This window comes from Pinus tabuliformis, chromosome J, assembly GCF_031772625.1.
Source record: "Pinus tabuliformis cultivar Carrire ecotype Pingquan chromosome J, CPIR1, whole genome shotgun sequence".
Taxonomy (NCBI): Eukaryota; Viridiplantae; Streptophyta; class Pinopsida; order Pinales; family Pinaceae; genus Pinus; species Pinus tabuliformis.
Window position 1 is genome coordinate 56171509 of NC_142295.1, and position 15600 is coordinate 56187108.

Genomic DNA, 15600 nt, shown 5'->3' on the forward strand with positions numbered 1-15600 from the left:
ATCCTCAGAAGCCTTTTTATTATTGAGGCCTCTATTTTCTTCATTTTCATTAATTTTCCTTCAATTTTCTCCTCACACGCAACCTGCGACCTTTCACCTTCCTTTTCTCCTATTTTCCTTCATTTTAATAAAAAAATTCCAATTAATGACTCTTTTCCTTTTCCAATTCATTTTCTAATTTCCTTAGCCATAATAAACCAAAATGAACACCCACTAATATTTTTTTTGCAACTTTCAATATCGAATACATGTCCCACGGCATTGGTCTTATTTTTTGTATATTAACTTTATTACATGAACTTTTAACCTAGGGATGTTGAAAAACCCTCCCCCTTAGGGGAAAATTATCCTCAGTGTTCTAAGATACCTATGACCAACAATACTTCTAAAAATAAAATCATACTTCCCATTGAGCTTTATAACTTAGCTCAATGTAGTATCTACAATGAAAAATATGTTGAAAAGAAAACCAACATGACAACATGATAACCATGAAAATGATACCACCTATTGAAGATTTATAACACAATTCGTTGCAGTATTTACAATAACAAAAAGCATAAATATGTACATATACCAAAAATCATTTTCCTTAACTAGCAAAAAATGAAGGATGCATAACTGACATCTGATCAACCATCTCCCAAGCAACTTCATTGGGCCTAAAGTGCTTCCACTGCACTTTAACTTGCTCGATTGATCTATTTTGGAGCATGAGTTGTTTCAATTGAAAAATTCACTGAGGTTTCAGTTGGAATTCTCCTTTTGGCTCCAACTGCAATACATACCAATCAATCACATGATCAACATCTTTGACATATCTTTTAAGCAATGAAACATGGAATAAATCATGGACTTTCACCGTTGGAGGTAGTGCAAGTACACATGTTCCCCAACCTAAGACTCATTCATTTCCATGTGTTTATCTTCATAACTATTTTGTCTATCCTATGACACCTTTAGATTCTTCCTGATAACCTACATTTCCTGTTCCATTTTTTCCAACATGTCTGGTCCTATCAACACCCTGTTCACTGGATCACTCTAGTTGATGGGAGTATTACAACTTTGCCCATAAATTTTCTCAAACAAACTCATCCTCAATGACTTGTGATACCCATTTTTGTAAGAAAACTCAAGCAGTGGAAGATACTCCTCCCACCTCCTCTACTAATGCCTAACATACATTCTCAACATGTCCTCCAAAATCTTGTTGACCCTCTCTATCTTTCCATCTATTTTTTAATGATAAGTAGTACTGAAGGCCAACTCTATACCTAATCCTCCAAATAAATCCCTCAAAAAATATGAAGTGAACTTGGCATCTCTGTCAGATAAAATCTTCTTAGGAGTACCATGCAACCTCACTATCTCCTTCATGAAGACCTATGTTATCTCACTAGCTGAATAAGTAGACTTAACTGCTATGAAGTGAGATACCTTTGTCAACCTATTGTTATAGCTCCAAATCTCACTCTTGATATTTTTGATGCTGCACTCATGGCCTAGGGAAACCCCTCCTTCCAGACCTAGTCCAAATACTTAAAAAATAATGTTTTACTTCCTATATGTGACATTTCCCTGAGATAAATGCGTGTGTACGTGGGTCTGTGTATACCCAACCTGTGTATATGTCTTAAAACACTTAAAAAAATTAAGTCTCCTTAATTTTGGGCGGAGTTCACGGGTTTTACCTGTTGATTACCTATTAGTGTCCATGGCCCAACTGTTCCCAACGAATTCCCAACTAAAAAATTACTTTGGGAGAAGTATAAAAATGAGAAGGCCTAAAGGGGGAGAGAAGAGAGAGAAAAAACACTCTGTTGAGGTTATCCCTGCTCAGGTCTGAAGATCCTTGTGCTTCTAGCACTTCCCCCATTACAGGAAACCCTTGTTTCCTTGAGTTATGATGTCTTTCCATTAGTTAAGATATCCTTGAGTGAGTCATGGAAGGAGCTTGTTGAAGGCTTGAGATTGGAAGAATCCGAAGGACGGTTCCGCTTGGAGCCTGCAAAAGGAAGACTCAGGTGAAATCATTCCTTACTGTATTTTAGTTATCTATAATAAAAGAAACACTTGTCTTGTTCCTGATATGAATCTTCTTCATGCTTATGATATTAACGTTATGATTTACATATGAATGGTTGTTTCAATTGTATAACTAACTTTCAATATGCTATGAAGTCGATTTCGTTATGATGCTGGGTCCATATATTGCTATGCTTTCTTGAATTGATTGTTTTGCAGGTTGAAGGATTGAAAGGAACTCCAAGAGCGTTTGGACCCTGGCTAGATCTACCCAAATGAAGGACCCCCAAGTGCACCTCTCTTCACGTAGTTTGTTTATATTAGCATCATGGTTGTATGGAATGCTTGTTTTTCTTTGTAGATAACCCCCGCTCTGCTAGGGTATTGACTCAAGACCCTAGGGGACTTTTTCCCTAAACAGAATTGGGGACTTCGCTAGGGATAACAGTATTGTTTTTCATAGTTTGGGTTTATTCAAGGCAATCAGGGCTCAGTTGTTTATTTACTTGCCGTGACTAGGTAGTCTGTTCCTATAGGAACTTGAACTATAAGTTTGATCAGTTTCTTCAGACTTTTTTCTGTTTTTTCTTGTGATATTTTATATACACATATGGTCAGGTTACAGTCCCAGAGGTACACATGTTTCACCATATGAACCCGCGTATATGTAGGTTTTTGTGGACTGAATAGCGTATACATGCAACTGTGTATTGACACGGTCGCGTATACCCTAAAATTTTCAATACTTTTCAAATATTTTTGTTTCTAAAGATTTGTTTGTTGTTTTGATTCTTTCCTGAACAATTACTTTTCTATGTCAATATTTATTTTTACAGCAAGTTCATGATTTCAAACTATCTTCGGTTGTGGAAAGTTTTGGTCTTGTTTTGTTTTGTTGCAAACATCATCATTGTTTAAGCACACAAGATTTCTTTCTGGGAATCTTGGCTATTCTAGTGTTCTAGGGTAGAAAGATTGATCTCAATCTTTGTGGCAAATTTTGTTTTGGTGATCTTTTGTTTGCGTGTCAAAACTACATCTTTGTGGCCATTTACTTTTATTGCTTTTTGAAAGTTTTTGTGTGACGAATTTGAGAATTATCTTTCTTGATCTTGCGATCATTGTCACCAAGCTCTTTTTGCTGCTTTCTGATTTTTAAGAGCATCCTAAAACACACTTTTTGTTGAGTTTTCACGTGTTTTGTGTTGTTAACTTGCAAAATGTTTTGTGGCCTATTCTTTGATCATAAAGTTTCAATCTTATTTAGGGCACTTTTGAAAAGTCATTTTTGTTTTGCTTTTGAAGAAAACTTCTTGAAAACTTGGTTTTCTCTTTCTTTGACCTTGTTTTGATTTAGTTTCTTTTTTGCGAGTGAAAGTGCATTTTTGTTTGTCTTGAAATTTGCTTTTAGTGTTTGGATGAAAATGAGCATTAGCAACTTATATTCTATCTAAACATCTTAAGTGGCTAATTAGAATTGATAAACAAGATACTTTCATTCTTTGATTTAGAGTAGTCTTAAAGTTTTGCATTAGCATGTACTCATTGCATTAGGATAAATTTGTGCATCTTTTAGGGCATCCATAGTTTTGTTAATTTTTGTGAGTGTGAAGCTTGAGTAAAAGAAAAAAAAAAGAGAAATTTTTTGCTTTTTTGAAGTTCCTCAGAAGCCAGTAGAAATTTCTTTCATCGAAGAACAAAACGGGTGCATTTGCATATAGTTTGGTTTTTATTAATTTCTTTTGCGTCAAAACACCACAAGTTTCATTTCCGTGTATCCCTTGACTTAAGAACAACCCATTTAAAAACAAGCGCTAATTAAAATACACTACAGCTTTTTTATAATTGTCCATTTAGACACACCAACAAGTTTTAGGATATTTTAGGGCCTTGGATTAGGTGTGTGGAGAGAAAACTCTCCAAGGCCATTTAAACTGTCAAACATAGGAGTCTGAATTGTGAGTGAAAATCCAATAGCATTAGGAAGACCAAGAAAGCTCCAATCTAGGAGTTAAACATGAGGGTTTTTGAAGATAAGGAAGAGAGATACCCCCTCTCCTACTTATCAGATCTTACCTCAATACTATTCCGCCTAGCTTCTGACACGTGTTGGTAACCTTAGTTGCTTCTCCTGGGGATCTACATAGGTGGTTGCGGAGGGGAATCCCGTGGCACCTAAGGTCGATGTTGTATCACTCTCAATGGTACTACTGAAGGGCACCATTGTGAAGCTTGGGGGCTTGCACCGGTGCAGGCTGTTGTTAGGAGGTCAGCATAACTTCCTCTGTTACCTTCGCTACTAGGAATGGGCTGTTATTATCCCAGACTATCTTCGGAAGGCCCCTTACTTCACTTTCTTGTATTTTGGTGTCCGGTCCTCATCACCCATAGCGGAAATACTTGAAAGTTGTTTGACTGGTTGACTTCTTTTAGGGTCTTTATAGCTAAGTGCTCTTTTCTCTTTGTATATAGTTGGCTTTAGGTATTTTTGTCTAGTCACTTTTTGGACTTTGTATCCTGAGTGACTAACTTGCCACTCCACCGATCTTGAAAGGCTTTTGGTCGTTCTTTCGAAAGTTGTGGAGTTGCCTCCTCAAGGGCAAAGGTTTTGATTGCATATCTATCTTCCTTGGAAATTCTTTTGTACATTCCCAGAAGGGAAGGGTCTGAAAATCAGTTAGATATGGCCCATATTCCTGTGGAAACCAACCAAGGTACCCTCCCAAAATGGGATCCTTGTGCTTTTCCTTTCTTTGGAAACGTTGGTACTCCCTTGATGGCCACTTTGAATATTCTTGGATTGAATGTTGGACTATCTGTTTGGTTGTGGTCCACTCCAAATATTCCAAATGCTCTTGAAGATTCTTAGATGAATGCTTTATTTCAGGGGCATCACATGGGTACTAATTGTTCATTTTCTTTCAAAGAGAAATCTGGGATTCCTTTTTCTCCTTCTTCTTGTAACAAGAAATCTAAAAAGAGGAGAAAGAGGAAGATGAAGAAGAAGAATAATTCTATCCATTCATCTTCAACATCTACTAGTGATGTTGGAGATGAACCTTCAGCCACTACAATTCATGTTGGGGGCACAAGTCTAGTCACTGCGAGTCATACTAGCAATTCATCATCAACCTCTACTAGTCATGTTGGAGATGAGCCTTCAACCATTGCAAGTCATGCTCGGGGCACAAGTCTAGTCACTGCGAGTCATACTAGCAATTCATCATCAACCTCTGCTAGTCATATTGGAGATGAGCCTTTAGCCACTGCAAGTCATGCTGGGGGCATAAGTCTAGTCACTGTAAGTCATACTAGCAAAAAGTCACCGACCTCTGCAAGTCATGTTCAAGAATCTCCACAAACCACTACTAGTCATGTTGGCGGATTGGAGGTTGATAAGAAACCTGGACGTAGAAGTTTTAAACCTAAGTTCCCTTGTAAGATATGCAAGGGAGACCATCTTACTCATTTATACCCTGGTATTCCAGAGGTACAAAGGATATGGTCCGAGTCTGAAAGTTCTTCTACTCCTGCATCTGATATGGTTTCTCATCAATCCCATCAACCATTGGTTGATAATGTGGTTGAGCTAGTGCAATCGCTAGCTGATTACACTCCTCTTTTGGGGGGTGAAGTGCCTAACAAAAGAGTCTGTTTGATCTCTAGTACAGAGTCTTTTGGTATAGGGGGCATTCCAGTTTCTTCAAATGTTCCCCCTCCAAGTTCTAGGAGTGTTTCCTTTAATTGGGATAGTCTTGTCGAGCCTCGTCTTCCTTCCGCTACACCTCTCCAAATAAAGGTCAGAGTTAATTCCACAAACATTTATCGATGTATGGTGGATGAAGGATCCTCTGCAAGTATTATATCCTCTTTGACTTGGAAAGCTTTGGGTTCCCCAAAGTTGTTGACAGCTCAGAGTCAGTTAATATCCTATGATAGAAGACCTAGTGAATCTATGGGTGTTCTTCCTCAGTTGCCTATCACTTTAGGTGGGAAGACTATCTTAATTGATATGATGGTGGTTGATAGACCTTTAGACTTTAATATGCTACTTGGGTGTGATTATGTCTATGCTATGAATGTTGTGGTGTCTTCACTCTTTCGAGTGATGTGCTTTCCTCATGAAGGAAATATTGTTACGATTGATCAGCTTGCATTTGATAATTACCACCCTAATTCGACTTTACTGCAGAATACCCCTTGGTTTGTTCCAAGTGTTCAAGTAGACTCTACCCCACCACGGCTAAATTATATGGCATTGAATCCTCCATGTTCAATTGGTTCTGAGAAGGATCCTTTGACCTATTATTCTCCTTCTTGGGACTTGGTCCCAACAGTTGACCAAGAGATTCTTCCTATAGGGACATGGGACCCCTTAATTCCCTCTTTTAATCCTTGTAGTTCTCGTGATTTCTCAGAACTTGATTTGCCTTCACAGGAGGAACTCTTTGAAGCCATGATTTTTGACTACCAAAGGAGTCCTTGGGCCGATCCATGCAAGTGGTTTGTCCAGAAGAACTATTATATGTAAGCCGAAAGGTTGCATGGTTCCCTATACCGTATTGTATTTATAAGGTATGCATTTTAAATTTTTGTATTATATAACACAAGATTTTATATGAAGTTAATATGTGGGATGTATTAACTTCTTGTCTAGTGTTCCTATTTATGTTTATAGAACTTGGAAAAATTCTTCTTTGGGAATTTTTATGGTTGGTCCATTCTGACAGGTATTAGTTCTCGAAACTAGCATATATGTTAGGTTTTTCCACCTACATTGTGCACTTATTAGTTTCCTTTCCCATTTTGGCCTTAGGATCGACCCCACCAAGTTATGGTGCAGAACCTTCTTATTTCTTAGAAGTATCATGACTTGTGTGGTAGAGCCTACCTTATCATGGGTGCCCTAGTTAGTACCTTGTTGTCGCTTGGCACTCATGCTGATTTATCGTCCCTAGGCTTAGGAGTCCTTTGTAGTACCGCCATGACTTATGCGATGAAGACTCATTCCTCTTTGTTTCTTCGCTTCGTTCTGGCCTTATACCCTAGAGGCTCCTTCATGTTGAGTTGTACTACTGCATCGCATTTTGACCATTTACACCTTTTGGCCTTGAGTTGGTTTCACTTGGACACATGTTTAAGCCAAATTTTGACCATGATGTTTGCAAAATCAAACTTTCATCCCCTTAACTTCTACAACTTGACACACCCTAACCCATGGAAGGAACACACCTTTGAGTGTCTTTGACCAGTTTTCGCCTCCTTGCATTGAGCATAGGATTGTTCCAATCCCAAGAACTAGATCATATGTTTCACCGACACTCATTCTTTCCACTATACTATAGCACTCTTTTATTCTTTTTCCAACTTAAATAAAAAGACAAAAAAAATATATATTCAAAAAAGAGCAGGAACGAGACAATATTTCCATTTATTGTTGGCAGTTAGAGTCAGTCGTGTTGCCCTTGAACAAAGCACTCAAAACAAAGTCTCCTCCATTTGGACGGGATTTAGTTTGACTTAGGTACGCCTTAACCTTGTTATTGAGTCAGTTCTTCCCCGATCGGTTATCTCTTCCAATCATATGGAGGGTTCGTTCGTGCCTCCTGCATGACGAACTTATACAGAGTCGTCATATGCTGCCACATAGTCACATTGAGTCATGCTTTTGTTCAAGGGAAGTTAGCCTAAGTTGGCCTCTCTGAGGTGTCTCTTGACTCATTTTTTAGTCGGCCATCCCTGGTTGTCAGTGTCATATCTATCATCACATCAGTTATATTGTTCCTTTACTCATGCCAGTTTGAGAAGGTCTCCTTTGACTTCTTGTTGGCGGGTCTTGTCCTTATCGACGATGACATGTTGCTCTAAGGACAGGCCTAGAGCCACACCCTGGCCCTATTTTCATTATTGATAGGTCACCTTCTGCTCAGCATCGATCAGTATCATGGGTCTTTGACTGAGTGGTTTCCCTTGTGTTTGACATCAACTTACACTATCACACATTGGGATTCGTGTAGTACCTTGGTTTCCATTTGACCCTACTGGTGGATACCTCGCCTCTGTGTTAGCTTTCATTATTGGTTGGTTCAAAGGGTTTCTGTCGTGCGCTAGCCACATCTTGTGTACACCGGAAACGTGCTTCGATTGGGTTACTACATCTTTTTTCGTCCAATTCCTTGCACATTATTGGCCTACGGGTTACACTCACGCTAGATTGATGAAGGATGCCTTAATGGCTTCCTTCTAGCAGATCTTTCCCTATTGACTACGACTCATTGCTCTGGGGCAAAGATCTAGAGTCCATTTGGCAGTACCTTGGGGTTTGCAGTCATTAGTGGCAGATCCTTCACTATCGACAGTGGGAAACCATCATTGTCTCCTGATTGATAGATTCTTACAGGTGTTCAAATCCAGCTCATCTATTCACACTTGTTAGATTGTACTGGGTACCTTGACACTCATTATCATTATTGGTGAGTAGTTTTGCTTTTGTTAATGGTATATATCAATGACCGGTAATCAAACGCTTTCTCACATGGTTGACTTCAGATCATTTACTCCAATGGTGTAGAAATGTACCACGGCAATCGGTGAAGACCTCAGGTTGCATCAGCTTTCATTGGTTCACTTGACACTTGCTCCTATTGCTGCTAGTTGATACCACTCCACCTTATATGTTGCAATCATTCATGGTGACATTCTATATGCTGGCACCTGAGTTTGCAGTGTAGTACCATCTTACTCCATCATATTCATTTGGTACTTTTGGGATCAGTCTTTGATATCAATGATCCACTTCATCCTTCAGCATCATTGACACTCTTATATGTGATATTCAGACATGTACTTGTTCGACCGTGATGAAATGATCCATTATGTATTTTCTTGTCTTTTATACTTATATACTTAGTGGATCTGCTTATACATGTTATGCGGACATGCTTTACTTCCTCTGAGCATGGGTATGCCCTCGTAAACATTGGAAGGCATCAAAGAAACAAATTCAAAGAGATATATGGGATAAATATATTGTCAAATTGGACACCAATTTTTTGAATTGCAAAAGAATTAGAAAAATCTCACAAAAAATCACAAATCACAATACGAAAAAAATTCCCAATACAATTAGCTTTTGCATGAACAATACACCGAAGACAGGGACTAACATTAGATCAAGTTGCATTTGACCCAACTGGTGTCACCAAACATGGGCTAGTGTATACTTTGCTATCACGTGTTAAAACCATTGACTCGTTATACTTGATTAAAAATCTAACACCCCAAAACTTTAATGTACAAAACAAAATATTAGATGAAATGAAACGACTAGAAACAACTGCTTCATGGAAATAGGAATTTACTAAAACAAACCTGCCAACCCAATTTTTTTTTATCAATTGCAACTTTAAATACACACAATCTACATGCACATATTAGTGATGTATTCCATGACATAAACTTATTGGATGATATGATTCTATGTTTTCAAGAAACACACTTGTACATTCTGCCCAAAAATAAACAATTCCTACAATTCAACTTTTCCATAGAAAATTACACGCATGGCATCGTTACTTGTGTAGAGAAGAATATATTGATCAAACCAACAAAAACATTTTGTGACAACAAAATTTAACTAACTCTAATTGACATCTACTTCCAACAACCAATTTTCTTAATCAATATTTATGTAGCGCGATTTGAAAGAGTGTCTATAATAATAGAAATGATTAAAAAAGAAAAATTGCAAACTACACATTTTAATTCTGCCTTCTTAATCATTGGTGATTTTAACATTTATATTCAATTAGAAACAACTCGCAGTAAAGCTCTTACAAAATATATGAAAACTTAAAACTTGCAAGAAATAACAAGTTATGTCCATGATAAAAAACAACAATAGATCATATCTAGACAAATTTTCCTATTGAGCAATGTGAAATCAATCTTGCAAATTCATATTGGTCAGATCATGACATAATTTATTCTTTGCTACAACTCTAATCAAAACATGGTATACACTTTGTTTCATTTTTTATCACAACAAAAGCCAAATTTGCCTACATCCCTCATTTGCAACAATCCAGGTACAATAATGTACCTTGCCTTAGAATCATGAGTGCATCTAATTTTTTTTTTGTTTTCTGATTTCATGGCTTTCTATTTTCATTAGGAAATTTGTTGTGTCAAAATTGAAATATGTTTAAGTTACACAACTAGTGTTCTAAACATCTAACTCCTATGGAATGTTTTCAATAACTGATTTACAATATATTTTTTTCCTTGTTGTTTTTTCATAGGTGTACCAATAGAAAAAATGTCAACTCCTAAAGAAGATAGTGCAATAGGCAGAAGTGAATCAAATAATAAAGCAGATAGTGCAACAAGCGAAAATTAATCTAGCTATTTGGACAAACGGTTCACTCCTTTCCCTTTCACAATCAAGAACAAGCCGACCAATCTTTAAATTTATACATTAGTTAATTTTTACATTTTCTTTTTCCATTTTAGTGTTTGTATTATTCATATTTATACACTAATTAATTTCTCTTTTTCTTTTGCCATTTTACTCTTTCTAAAATAGAAGGCAAGCAAAAGAAAAAACAACAAAGTGAGAAATAGTGGCATCGTCTATAATCGACATCTGCATGGGAACTTTAACAAATATTTTTGAAGGTGATGTGTTAGTGTTATATGGTCATGCTTCTATTCCAGTACCCTCCTCACCACCAAAGGCACAAGTTGTACATGCCGACCTTGTTGATGTGCATGGACAACTTACAATAACCATCAACATAAGTGATAAACTAATCTCTCAATTTGTCTCCTTTCTCTCTGTCAGCAAAAGTGTTCATATAAGAGGGTTCAATGTCACTAAGAAAATAAAATATGAAAGAGGTGATGCTAGCCACTTCATCTCATTGACTTTAGCATCTGTCACTGAGACAATACCCATGCTTTATTATAAACATCGACATACTCTAGAAACTACAATTTCTATACTTTTAGAAGCAAGTTATATTATTCAGTTGAAAGCTTCCTAGCATTTGTCACAGGATGCTAGCAAAAAATGCCAATTTGAAATATATGTCAAAGACGATGAAATAAACAGTGACTACACTACTGTATTGTGTCAAATTTTCTGTTTTATTATGCTTTACTTTTTAAGTTTGCATATGTTTTTTTTTTTTGCCAAAAGAATCTATCTTTTAATGTTCTTTTTCATGTAACTAATAAAAAATTTCACTTAAATTTTTTTTTAGTTGTTTTGGCCAAACAACACAAACAAAAATTTGTTGAACTGCAACAAGATATAGTGAGGGGAAAGACAATCTTGCTTCTTTTCAAAAACATGGTCTGAAGTGGACCAAGAGAATCACATACTATACGTACATGTTTATCAAGCTTCTTTGAGCCACTTAATGATGAATTGAAAAATATTATCTATAGACTCTTGCTAAAACAAAGCTCTAGGAAAGTTTCCAATTGCATTTAAACTTCTTATTTATAGACTCTACCAAAAACAAATGTTCAACAAAGTTTTCAGTTGCATTAACCTAACAAAAATATTTGTATTCCCAATCAAACTACTACACATTATTGGCATTCTCAAACCAGCTGATCTATTTTTCCCACCATACAAGCCATTCTGCAACAACTATAAACAACTAATTAGAACAACACACTTTCCAGTTGATCCAATTCTTTATTGCACAGACTGTGGTGACAAAAAGATATTTTCTTATGAACACAATTTACAACGTACAATAAAAGATGCAGATGGAAAGCTAGATTGCATCCTCTCAAAATAACTTCTTGAAATCTTCTTTCCAAGTCTTCTGCAAATATCCTTTGCAGAATATAAACAAAACATCTCTACAAATGTTTTCATGTTACGTTCATTTTCACTAAAGGGAAGTTTACAATTTCAATGGACAATATTATTATCGATGTCAAGATATATTAAATTACTTTGCTAGGACTCAGTTTTGTAATATGAATGTTGATAGTTCTATTAAGCCTCAGTTTTGTAACATGCATCTTAACAATTGTAAATATGAAAAACTTGTATATGTCTTGAAAGTTTTTTTCTCACAGTTGTAAATATGAAAAACTTGTATATGTCTTTCTAAGAAATTCTATCAAAATGTTTAATGGCATTATGTTAGATCTTCTTTCTGTTTGTTTTTTTGCCTATCTCTCCATTATAATGCTCGTTGAAAAGGTATAACATTTCTCTTGCGGTTGTGCTTCTACGAAAAACAGATTTCAGCACAAAGATGAAACATCTTTGAGTTTTCTAATTATTAATTTATTATGTGATATTATTTACCATATGCTCCTAAATTTTCTCCGAAACACTTGTCTGGTTTAAGGTTCTGGTAAGTAAGATCCTAGACTGACTAGTTGAAACTTCCATAGGAATTGCAAGCTTGAAAATCTCCAACATACAATGTGCTCATTCAAAATGTGAGAAACTTCATATTCATAGAAACCCATTTAGCTTTCACACACTGTTAGAAGTCTACTACATAAAACTCTGTTGCAGTAATATGTCATTGACCTTGTAATCCTTAGTTATGCCTCTCACATCGTTTCTTATTCCCAGTTATGGATGCAATTCCACTCCCAATTCTTGATGAAATTCCAAGAACGAATCCTAGAAGCTTGATTCCCAATTACATTTAGGATAAACCCTCCTTATTATGCTTGGTTAGCTACTCTGAAGATTCACAAAACTGATATTGATTTATTTCTACATCCTTGACAGAGCTAATCTGCTCACAAGTTAGGCAACATTTCATTAGAAATCGTAGCAGCTACTGGAGAGTTGGACACTCGGAGATTTTGTGAATTTTTTCTTTACAATCCTCATTGCTTTATTCGCAGTCAATAGTCACCTACAAATAATGAAATATCAACATTCCCATGCCTTTTATAGCTTTCTTCACTAAAATCTCAACATGCCCATGCCTTTTGGTGCTTAAAAATTTAGTGGTGATGCTTTACAGAACTTGGAATCCATTTACAGAGCTTGGAACAACAAGCGGATTCAGATGGTCCACATCTGAGGCATGGCCTGGAAGATGGTAGAGGGTCTACCATGCACCTTGAACACTTTTTTCTCTCAAGTTTGTTATATTTAATGGATAATTCCTTCTTCAAAAAGTGAAACCCTTCTGAATCAATGAATTTGATCCACTGTAAAGTTGAAATGAACTTTAAGGATTTCACATTAAATATTTTTGGTTACAGTCTATAGGGATGGTATAACCCATAGTTATGAATCACACCCTGCCTTCTTTTACTATGTTTTCATCAAATTTTCCAAAAATCTGGATGGGTGCTAGGCTTTTTTATTAAAAAATATGAATTAGTACAACATTTGTTTCATAAAAAATAAATTCAGGCTTGATCAAAGAAATTATTATCACCTACTTTCTAATATGAAATATAATTTATTATTTTCACAAACTATTGAGAGCCTACAAATACTTCTCTAAATTCTCTTTTTCATTGTTATAGAAAATATTTTGGAATCATTTGTGTGCTATATATTATCTACAACAACATTCGCTAGAATCATGAAATAAATTTGTTGCTTATTCTATGTTCATCATAGGGTCACTTGAGAGTTTATAGAGTGAAAAACTAGCTTAAAATATCTATCCAAGATACATGTTATTCATTGTTATTAGACTCAGATGAGTCGTCTCTGACTTTGGCCATATCATAATTTTTGTACCAACTTAGCCTCTGGTCAACTCAACATACTACTTGGATTAGTTTTTTCCAAAAACCAACAACTCAGTCGAATGTCTATGATAATTTACAGTCTAGAAAATCGATACCACATGTTTCTAATGATGCCAACACAAAATCTATCTCTTCTTCATTCGGTGTTCTCTAGAAAGGAACCATGTCATCAGTTTGGTATTTTATTTGTTCCACCTTGCAGCTGCATTTCATTTGCTTTATTTTGGATTTGAAAACGTCTTCTAAGGGTTTATATCCTTCAATACCAAGAACTAGTTTTAGTTTTCTATCATTAAATACAACCTTAGCGTACTGGGCTTTGGGTTATCATCAAATTTGTTAAAACTTCTAACCGAAGAATTGTTTTGGTAGATCTCTCTTGATTCATTCTGCTATCAATTTAATCCATTTTTTTTCAATGAATATAACACAAAGTTTCTTAAGCAACTACGTAGTGATTTGGTCAAATGATCATTGTTTCTATCTCTGACTATGTCTATAAAAAAAATGAAGCAACTGATTCCATCTCTAGTCATTACTTAGTCCTTTTTATACAGTTGCAAACATTGATTTTGTAAATTCACATCCATGCTAACAAAATGATTTTCATGTGTAAAGAGAATGAAGAAAACACAGAGGATTAATATTTATTATCTAAAAATGGTTGTTGATAAAACACTAGTTCAATTTCATATTTTTTAGCAACAAAAGATCTCCCTTAATAGGTTTGTGAGATGTTCGATTGGTCCTTCTCATTTCGAGGATGTTCTTGAAAGCATGCTCTTGATTTTGTATGATAAATAAGCCCACAAAGCCTTGAGCTTAGCCTAACATCGGGTTAGATGTTCACAGTTGGTATGAATTTTTTGACAACAGTCTTTGTAACACAGGTGGCAAAAGCTGTGAGTACTAGCTCTCAACCTCAAATTGGTTTTCACAACGATGCATCCTTTTATAGTAATCTGGTTGGCAATAAATAATATCTATGCTAATAGAATACAATTCATTCATGCTGATGCAATTCCTAGAAGGTTAATTATAATAACATGTACCTCTCCTCTACTAGTAATTAGTGAGAGAAAATAATATTTACATAGAAACCATCATCCTAGACTCGATAGGAAAGGGTTATGTTTGAACTATAGTTTCAACCCTGCAAATAATGAAAGCTCAGCAAGTCCATGCTTCACTAAATGCTCCCAGACTAATACTTTCTATGTGTTTTTGTAAAGAGAGTAAACAAAAGAGAATATCTTTAGCTCCATTGTTTAATCAGTAACATTATTGATGTGATTTTTACTTCTGATTTCTATGTTTGATTGTTAATGATTGTTCATGATCCGAACCTAAACAAGAACACAACAAATTACAGAGGTAACCATAAACACATATATGCAGCGGAAATAATACTTCATTTCATTAATGTAAAATACTGAAATATGCTTACAACCAGTAATGGAAATAAATCAGCTAGGGTGATGGCAGCTTATCTCTGAGAAGAGATGTGGTGGCTACATGCCTCTGAACTGTTCTAAAACTGTGTTACAATGAGGATCGAAGGCCTATTTATTGTTGAGAAACAATGGAAAACCTTTCACATCCCGAAACCTAACCCTAGAAGATGAAACGCCAAATTGTGGACCCCGTTTGGGTAAATTGGTACATCAATTTCCCGGGGTCGTAACTTTGGCATACGATCTCCGTTTGACACGTACAATAGCTCGTTAGAAAGATCTATTCGAGCACTACCACTTTAGGAGACAACAGACCCATGTTGCCCCAGATTTCCCAAAAAACATCGTTTAGGGCCTCAAA